The 9,613-nt window shown below is 37.1% G+C and overlaps 1 protein-coding gene and 1 long non-coding RNA gene across 2 annotated transcripts in view; one reads left to right on the top strand and one right to left on the bottom strand.

The window, feature by feature from the left end:
* BIRC6 (baculoviral IAP repeat containing 6) overlaps positions 1-9,613 on the bottom strand; it is a 157,671-nt gene that overhangs the window by 29,654 nt on the left and 118,404 nt on the right. The gene's annotated exons all lie outside the window — the stretch shown is intronic.
* Positions 6,794-9,506, top strand: LOC114065191. Its single transcript, XR_003572891.1, has 2 exons — positions 6,794-7,625; positions 8,742-9,506. It is a non-coding gene; the product is annotated as an uncharacterized LOC114065191 (long non-coding RNA).

Raw genomic sequence — 9,613 nt, 5'->3', positions numbered from 1 at the left:
TGATTGGGCTGTCACTACTTGACAAAGCCACTAACATAGAAGAAGACAAAAAATTATAAAAAATTAAAAAAAAAATTCAGGAGTGTCTTGTATATCATAAAATATTTGTGCCCCCTACGCAGCTACTGTATCCTACCAAGAAGATACAAGAATTACAAAAATAGGAAATAAGCACATGGTACATTTCTGCTATATAATATGCAACCATAGGACATCTATTATGGTGTCACATTCTCCTCTGATGTCATATTCTCTTCTCAAAAAAGACTGTTGGTAAGAAAAGGCATAATTTTTACAATTAATTCCTAACGCCTCCAGTAAAATCTGTTAGTGTTTGTAGCATGTGGCGCTGCACAGAAATCTGTTCCAGACACCCAGCACTCATATTCCCAAATGTAGTTACCAAGTCTAAATGAAACCGCTCGAGATGTACTGTCTGACTAAAGCAAAATAAGAAAAAAAATGGTAGGACAAGTAATATTTACACTGGAAATTTTGAAAGATGTAAGGTGGTATCTCCAGTTTTAAAGGGCTGGCTAAATGTCTTTACCAATTACCCTCAGAGGGGAAACCAGTCCAGTATTTATAGACTCCCAGTCTTGTCCTGTGAGCAGGGATACAGCTACCAGTGCTGGCTTCGAAATAATGAAGGGAAAAAAAGGAGCTCCTGGATGAAATGCTCACGAGCTTTTGCAATGAGATAAATGGTCCAGGAAAGCCTAGGCTCCCTCCACACTAAACACACCAGAAACTTTACTGCCTTGTGCCTTGAGCAGACAGATCAGTGATCTGTACTGTTTTCTCAAATTAAACAGCTATCCCAAGATGCTGACCATCCACTGGCAGAGAGAACTTCATGGAACACTCAGGGCCAAACCCAAACACTTTTGAAGACAAGCATCCATACCTTTTATTTCTCAAGCAAACATACAGAAACTGATTTCAGGAATGAAATGAACACCAGCTGCATCTCATGTATGATTTGTTAGCCCCTATAAGTCCTTGTATCAAGGATCAGCATCTAACTGCATTTCTCCTGAAAGCTTATTAAAAAAGATAACTCACCTGTGGGAGGCAGGAAAGCAAACTCCATAGTTTAGTTTCCTTTTACATAAAACATATTACACAATGGAGTGCAAAGCATAAAGGTCTGTCAAAAAAGTGTATCTCCAGTTAGCACCAGAAGAGTTATGTCTAAGTGGATCCAAAGGGTAACAGCAAAAACTACAGGTCCTTGGCAGGCAGATACAGATACATAAGCAGCCTGTTGCTCATGGTTTCAAGAGAATCATTTTATGCTGTAACCACAAAAATTCAGTGGTCTCAGATGAGAAAGAAAGCTTGTTTACTTATGTTTTCAAGACCGTCCTGTAAAGCACCTTCAGAAGATTAGTCATCATTTGGAAAAAATTCTTTTATTTAAAGCCCGTTAAAAACTGACAGACAAAAGCCCCACCGCACTCTTGATTCCAGAGTGAAATACGCTGTCATTGAGGTAGCAGAATATGGAAGAGAATATGTGGGTGAGAAGCAGAAGGAAGAATAATGGGAGATGCGAGAAGCCCCACCGAAATCTAGATTTGACCCCTCCTATTTCTCACCTGATAATTTCTTGAGCGTCTTTACCACAAGAATCCCTTCCTTCTGGAAAATTTAACAGGCACTTTAATTCACTGTGATCAAGTGCGTGGGGCCAGAGGTTGCAAGCTAGTCTGAGGTATGCTCTGTACGTGCAGCTGCAAAATATACCACCAGCTGTATAAATCAATGAGAAGCCCTCCAGTTTATGAATTTATGTTTAAAAGCCATATAAAACAAAGCACAGTAAAGAAACAGATAAAGATTGAAGCAGAAGGACCAGTCTCTCACTGATCTTTGCTAAATACTGATTTGTTGAAAAAAATACCTCCATTAGATCTTTGAAGTAAACCCCAGTCATGAAAAGACTAAGTACTTTATCTGTCATGCAATCCAGTACCCAATTACAAACCAAATTTAAGCTGCTTCATTCCTCATAACAACTAGGTTTTTAATTTTCAAAGACTTCAATGCCATGATATTTCAATACATAATTACTCCTTATAAATTACAACAAATTTCTGCAACACAGTAGAGCTGAAAGTACAAATTTATAATTTGTGCTTTCATAAATCTTTTATATTATTAACCACTCAAACAGATAATCAGTTTTGACATTTAAAAAAATTCTGTTATAGCTCTAATCCAAACCCACTATCTACTAGGAAACAGTCTGCTACTTTAAATGCTTTGAAAATATAGTAAGCATGCATTCATATTCTTTTGCAATAGAAAATAAGAGAGTTTGGGAGATAATATTTTCATCCTCTTATTCCAAAACTGAGGATGACAAAACAGAGGAAAGAAATGTAGCAAAAGGCGCTGGAATGGTGGTATCCTCTATGTTTGCTTTGTTTTTCAAGATCAGTCACGTGAAAACTCCTGAGAAAGAACAATCTTGTCTGTCAAGGTATGATGCTTTAAGGTTTCTGGAGATAAGTGGAACTTGGTGTAGTACTGTAGTTCTCTGAGATCCACCCTCCTGGACTATGATCTCTCTACTCTGCTTCCCCTTTGCTTATCCAGTGAGGACCCAATAGTCACTTGATGGACTCCTCTGACACAGCAAAATTTATGAACGTGACAGCTCAAAAAACTAATGCTTGAAAGTCCTAATACTGCTACAGAAGCATGAAGCCTACACTCAAACCAGTGCGAAGAAATAGTCCCAAAAAACATCTTTTGCTGCAGAGAACAGCACTGAATCAGAACTGAAGTGTTCTATAAGTTACTAAACACTGTATAAAGGTACAATACCCATACAAGAGATTCTTTTTGACACCAATAAAGAAACATCAAGATTGCCCAGCACTGCACATCAGACTAGAGATTAGAGGAGAAAAAACAGCCTCTTGCTTTTTCCATCATTCCTTTCCACCATATTCAGAAGGTCACCACACACAGCTGGGGCTGAAATGCCCATCTCTAACTCAAGAATATTCATCAGTCACCTACTTCTGAATTGCTTCAGTTCATAAAGAAATTGACTTAAATAGTTCCATCAAAACAAATATGTGACATGCCTCGTGACACCTTCCAAAGGTCAACTGGCTGTTCTTCCTAAGCTTTTACTCAATATCATTAAACATCACTTTTCTTGACAAAATACTGGTGTGCATTCTAATCATGATCACAAACAATAAAATAGGGTCAAGCTTGGCCAGTGCTGAGAGAAGCCGGTGTTAAAAGGAGTGTAGCAGATGGACCGGTGCTACTCCACGTCCATTTAATTGACTGAACACAGAATTATTTTAGAGCAAATATGAGAAACTGGAACAAGCAAAGTCCTGGTAAGTGAAGACTGACAGGTGGGAACCTACTAGATAGTTTTGAGAGAATTTTGAATTTTCCCAAGGATGTTCTGGGTCTGTAATTAAGTTACAAAATCAGGAAAATTGCCAGAAAACAGTCAAAAGGCAATGAAATTCCTCAATCCGAAGGAAAACACAAGATGTAGACACATAGTTGAAGTGTCAAAATCATCAAATCAATGCTGAGCTGTAACACATGAAAGAGCTGTGAATGAGTATAGTAAGGAATCTAAAAATAACTTGTGTTGCTACAGATGGAGGATCCGAGTTCTTCCTTTTTTTCCACAGAAGAGTAACAAAATACTTTGAAATCTGGCCATCCCCATCACTACTGACTCAAGGGCATCACACATCAATCTGTATCATAAAAAATAGGGTAAGTGCTCCCACAAAGAAAACATTAGCTGTGTTAAGTTCTCAAGAGAGAAGAAAAAAAAAAAAAGAAAAAAAACTAAGGAAAAAAGGAGTGTGGCTATCTACTTTTCATTTATGCTAAGCGAACCAGTTCATCTTAATTTGTGCATACTATTACATCTCCCAAGAGATACAGTTTTGCTCTATTGTTCTGCAATTTAACTGAAAAACTGTTAGACCTCATAAAGAGAAGTTTGCGGAGGTTGTCAGAGAGGAAGACCAGAATGCATCACCTACAGGAAGTGTGTGCTACTACATTTCAAGTACTTTCCTGCATCTTGGGGAAAATGGTGAACAAATACAAGGGGAAACTGTCTTCATGGACAACTGACGTATGCATGACCTTTTGGATTTCATTACAGCATTTTAACCTAACTAGATTTCTAAGTCTAGACAGTTCTTTCTATTATTCTCTCTATTTTCGCTTTCCAATCTTCCTTTACATTCTACTTTAACTCGCAATCTTCTTCAGAGCATTTTCTCTCTATAAAGGTAAACTATTTCTCACTCGAACCACACTATTTTAATGAAAAATACAGCATATAGAATAATTTAGAGTACATGGAAATCAAAATAAAAAAAATATAGGAGGAGAAAGAAAGCATACACTTTTGTTAAGAGTACTTGCCCCTTTTGTAACTGTACTGTTAAGGGTGTATCTCATTACTTGTAGCAGTAGCATATTGGAGGACAATGATCACCAAAGGATCAAGACTGTAAATCGTTGAATTTATACCACTGAGTTTCTACAAGATAGCTTGGCAACCTCCTCTGAATTATGAATATCCTTAAAATATGACATACATTTGTACTGCCTAAGGTCTATTCCCATGCAATAGAAGCGACATCAGCAGTAATGAACAGAGTGACCTCTAATCAACCAAATTTGTTCTGCTCTCTGGAAACTACATAAATCAGTTACCAAGGAGTTGCCAAAGTCTTACTAAGTGCTCGAAAGCTCTTCCTAGATGGAAGTAAGAGAATTAAATTTAGGATGATTTTGGACACCACTGTCCAAATCCCAAATGCTACGTAACCATAGTCACCCCAAAATAGGTGGGTTTATTACTGACTTCTCTAAAGGGTCCTCCCAAACTCTAATGTTATTTTACACAAAATGTAAAATATCTCTCCATCTTTCCAAATGCCGTCAAATATTACGGATAAAACATGACCTTTTCAAATCAAACTATGTTACTCACTTCACTCACGTGAGAAATCTTGCATGAAATTTTACCTTCACGGTGGAGATGCAGTGTAACTATAAGGAAGTTATTTGTAAATGCCAGCTTCCACCCAACATGGATGAATTCCCTGACCAATGTTAAGCCTGACAACCTTTATTTTTAAATTCTCAAACAGCAACTGTTTACCTGCAGTAACAGCTTAAGCAGCTACTGCCCCACCCCTCTTACTGTGCTGTGCTAGTGATTTATTTTTGGCTGGGTCTGTTTTCCAAACCCATTTACAGCATGTCCACACAGACACACGTCAATACAATGGAAGGACGTGAGGGGAGAAATCCCATCAAACCATGGCAAGCGCTGGACTTGAATCACGGTGTGCAGGAGGCTCCTCTCCCCCTCGGCTGTGTGCAGAGGGAGCCCAGAGAGATTTGTTTCCCTGAGTTCACTGGAGGCACTGAAGTGCATTTGCATCACAACTATGAAAACGGCAGACCACCATGAGACCTCAACCATGGCAATAACCAGGCCAAAAAATATCCGGTGAATCTTTTTCTGCTCTCTGTGGAAACATCTTAATTAGCTGGTTCTTTGCAGTGAAGCTGAAAATATATCATTAATCTTTAAATAAAATATGCATGTTGCACCATCTCTCCCTTTCACAAAGGAAAGGGTTTGATTTTTAATGTGTGACGGTTAATACAGTAACTTGAATATTCAGTTATTGCTAGGTGCTCTCAGCAACTTAAATGGTCAGAATACCTAGGTGAAGATTTTCACATCTTTGTATCTCTGAACGGCTCTAAATGAATACAAAAATATATTCAAAATACACAGACACAAAATAAATTTCAAGAACAAGTGAAGATGCAGCAGCCCTTTTAGAAAAAGGGAATAGTAAGAGCTTCAAATGAAAGACCATATACACATAGTAGAATATATATTTAGGGAAATTTAAATTTATTAGTTAACTCTTCTAGAGTCAAACAATTTCAATGAGGCAACATAACTTTCAGAATAAAGGGCAAATAATGCAGAAGTACCATACAGTACTTCAAACACGGTTCGTAATTTCTAAAATATGCTGTTCTGGAAAACTATCGAGGTTTCCAGTTACATTCCTACTGTTTAAATTCAATGTAATTAATTGTATTTTGACTTTTTATATACATATTTTTGTGCGTTTGGATTCTGAACTGCTTGACACTGCAAAGTATTTTGACAAAAAAATTTTTCCGATATATGGAAAATACAGTTGCCTTCACATCAAGAAGCTATGCTATACCAATGAAAACACATTGCATTGGCAGGCTTCACAGATCAAAGCCACTGAATAAAATGATTTGAAACACAGCTACTTGCAGAGATTATTAAAATTGTGGGGGTTTTTTATCAGAAAAGATTGGGAGCAGAAGACTTTGCACAGTTCTCCCCCCTTTGCAACTGGACAGGAAAAAATTGCTTCTCTGATTTGCCTAGGAAAAAAATTGTGTTGAGGCTTTCTGTGAAATCAGAACAGGAATATTTTCCTTCGAGTGTGTGTTTTCATTAATTACATAGTAACCTGCATTCTTTGGGTGGTGAAGTAAAAGAGAAAAAGCATTAGAAGTAGTATTTCCTATAGAAACAATTGCCTGTCAAACAAAGCATAAAAAGACAAAAGGCAGAAACAGTGTTTCAGCTTGAATGCCTTAATGTCACCATTTGTCATGCAGCACTTCCTCAGAAAACCCCGAAGTACAGTTAACTCTACTCCTCTTTACACCACACACTTTCTCCGTTGGTACAGGATTAAAATGTGCCCGGCCTGACAATGAAACAGCAGAGCCATCGCACATTGTTATGCAACTCACTGTCTGCAAGGGTGGCTCGTAGCTCCTTCTTTATTCAGCAAGTGCCAAGTGCATGTTTAATCAATGTCACAGCTCACCACAGTGTGCAACTAAAGCCACCGTCATTCCTCTCTTCAGATTTGCCTGGCTGAGTTATGCAATGCTCCGAAGAATACCTTGGAATTCTTTCCAGAGGCTCTGAATGCAGGTGTGTGACAGCATTCACACTACTGCCAGCAAGGCAGACTTCTTTTCATCCTTTTTCGGGCTGGACTAAAATTACATAGTGTGACTGCATGTAGTTCGCTGCATTTGGAATTACAGCATGTCAACGTGAGAAAGCCCCCTCAGACTGCTGCCACAAAGAGTAAATCAAAGGCTGGGTTTTTCTGAAGTCTTAATAAATAACTAAGTATAACTGAATAAAATCGGGAGCTGTTTGTATTTTTTTTTAAAGACGAAACAGAACAGCATGCATTTTGTTGCTCTGCATCATCTAAGGAAAAAAAAGCCACAATTTTAATGGGAATTAGTCAACAGTGAGGATCATTACGAGAAAAAGCTTTACTGTTTTTCGACTACACTTGCTTTAGTGGATTACTGAAAGAGAACACCAGTCATTTGGAAGATTCTGTAACATTATTATCCTCACCGATAAACTTCTTCATCAAGAAACTGCTCGTGCTCCTATCTGATCTGTCTGAGTGAGGAGAGCAGCCCCTTCATGAAGATAAAAGCCTGGCTTGCCACTGAATCGACGAGTAAGAAGCATGTCTGATGACATTTTATTCCTGATGCAATGTAGGGTAAGAAATATCTTTTGCATTTTACCTTTCTGTAAGATATGCTCTGAGCTGATGGCATTAATTAGACTCACAGCAGAAATACCTTAATCTCTAATGATTAAAGATGTTTGCCAGAAGAGAAAATGCTGTTCCACTATAAAATGTGATTGTATATCTTCAGTAAATTGGAGTTATCTGAACTAGTAGAAATCCCAATCAAATTTTTGATCAATAAAGCTAAAACAGCATGGCAGATTACATATAAGATAAACATCTCAGTCACCAATAAACATAACTTTACAGAGAATATATTTCTAGAGGATATTTGACTGTAAATTAAGAGTATTAGAGCAGCTAAGTAATAGAAATGACCTGTCAACCTCACTTTTGCAACCAAAAAAAAAAAGGATCATAAATCACATGCATCTGGAAATGTCCACCTTGAATTCCTATATTGCATAGAATTTTGCTCATGTAACAGCACTACTGTTCTTTGGCATACTGCAAAAATAAGCACATATATCAACACCCTTTATATTTGAAGAGACAGACATTATCTGTTAAATGTTTACGGTTGCGTGGATGTCCAAAAGCTGATCTATTAAACATGAAAAAGGATAAGATCTCATCTGCAATTGCCTACTTAGGCTCACTCGTGAAAAACAAGTGTGATACTGTATCAAGGAAGCATATTTTCCATGTTTGAAAACAGCAGGCATGAACATTTTCAACTGTTTTTGTACTATGGAGTTAAATATTTAAGAATGGCTGAAAATGCACATAACCTCCCCAGGCATTTCAGAGTATTCCACAATGCTCAAATACCTGCTTTCATCAATTTCATATTTTGTAAGGAAACAAATTATTTGGCTAGAGATAAATTTTAAATTTCTTTTATAATAAAGCACATTAACTGGCTTGAAGCACCAAGCTGTTTTTCTTTCCTATCAAATCTGTATCTACAGAACAATTATTTTTAACATGGACATGCTCATACGAAAAGAAAACAAAACATGAATGCAACTGAATAAACACAGCATTAAGAAATGTTGTGTAAGAACTACAGAACTGTTTTTAAAAAGATTGAAGCTTGCATGTTTGTCAGACCAGATTTACCATTTGCTTTCTTTTTTCTAGCTAGCTGCCAGAATACTGGTGAAGGTATTTGCAGGAAAAATGGGGACCTCTGCCATCACAACACTGGAAGATGTAAAAAGGCGAGAGGAAAAAGAGGAAAAAGAAGAATCTATTCTAGCACTGCTTGGAATTATTGGAACTGTGCTCAATTTATTTGTTATTGTTTTTGTGTATATCTACACTACACTTTGATGACATTTTGGAATATCAATTGCACATCACACAGTGTAAAGACCTGCGATGGCCAGAATGATTTCTAAATTTAAAGCAAAAAACCTCCACCGTCTGAAAGGATTATCAAAAACATTCCAGAGCAAAGTGTCTGGCTAAGGGTGCTGCATCAATGACTGCTCAATGTATCTGTAAGGCCAGTTAGGGTGCTACATTATGTAAATGAAGGCAGACGATATTCAACTTCTCGTTGGTAACAGATGAAATCCAAATAGCAGATCAGAGATGGCACTCTTTTACTGTCAGCAAACATGCAAGACAGAAATGTAAGCAAACACTGAAAATAAGCAGAACATAGAAAGACATAAATTAAATATATAAATAAATATAAGCAAGCCCCCATGATGCTTTCTATGGTTTTATGCAGTATGTCTCTTCATAGCTGAGACCAGAAAACAGACAAAAAGGGGTTTATTTTTAGACCACCATAATTTAGGCTTATAACTTACATTAATGTATAATAAGTGTGGAAACAGGAACAATGTTATACCAGAAGTTGTAATACTATAAATAAAATTTTAAATATTGACTATATTCTGCAGCATTTTTGTTAGTCTTGTGGAAATCTGAAAAAGGTTAGACTTGCCTTTACTAAATCTGTATTTGAAATCATCATGCTATACAGACAATGTGCTTTTTCT

This window comes from Empidonax traillii, unplaced genomic scaffold, assembly GCF_003031625.1.
Source record: "Empidonax traillii isolate 1590-97213 ecotype Southwest subspecies unplaced genomic scaffold, ASM303162v1 scaffold626:size867168, whole genome shotgun sequence".
Lineage (NCBI taxonomy): Eukaryota > Metazoa > Chordata > Aves > Passeriformes > Tyrannidae > Empidonax > Empidonax traillii.
The sequence above is the reverse complement of the archived record's forward strand: the minus strand, read 5'-3'. Positions and strand labels throughout refer to the sequence as shown.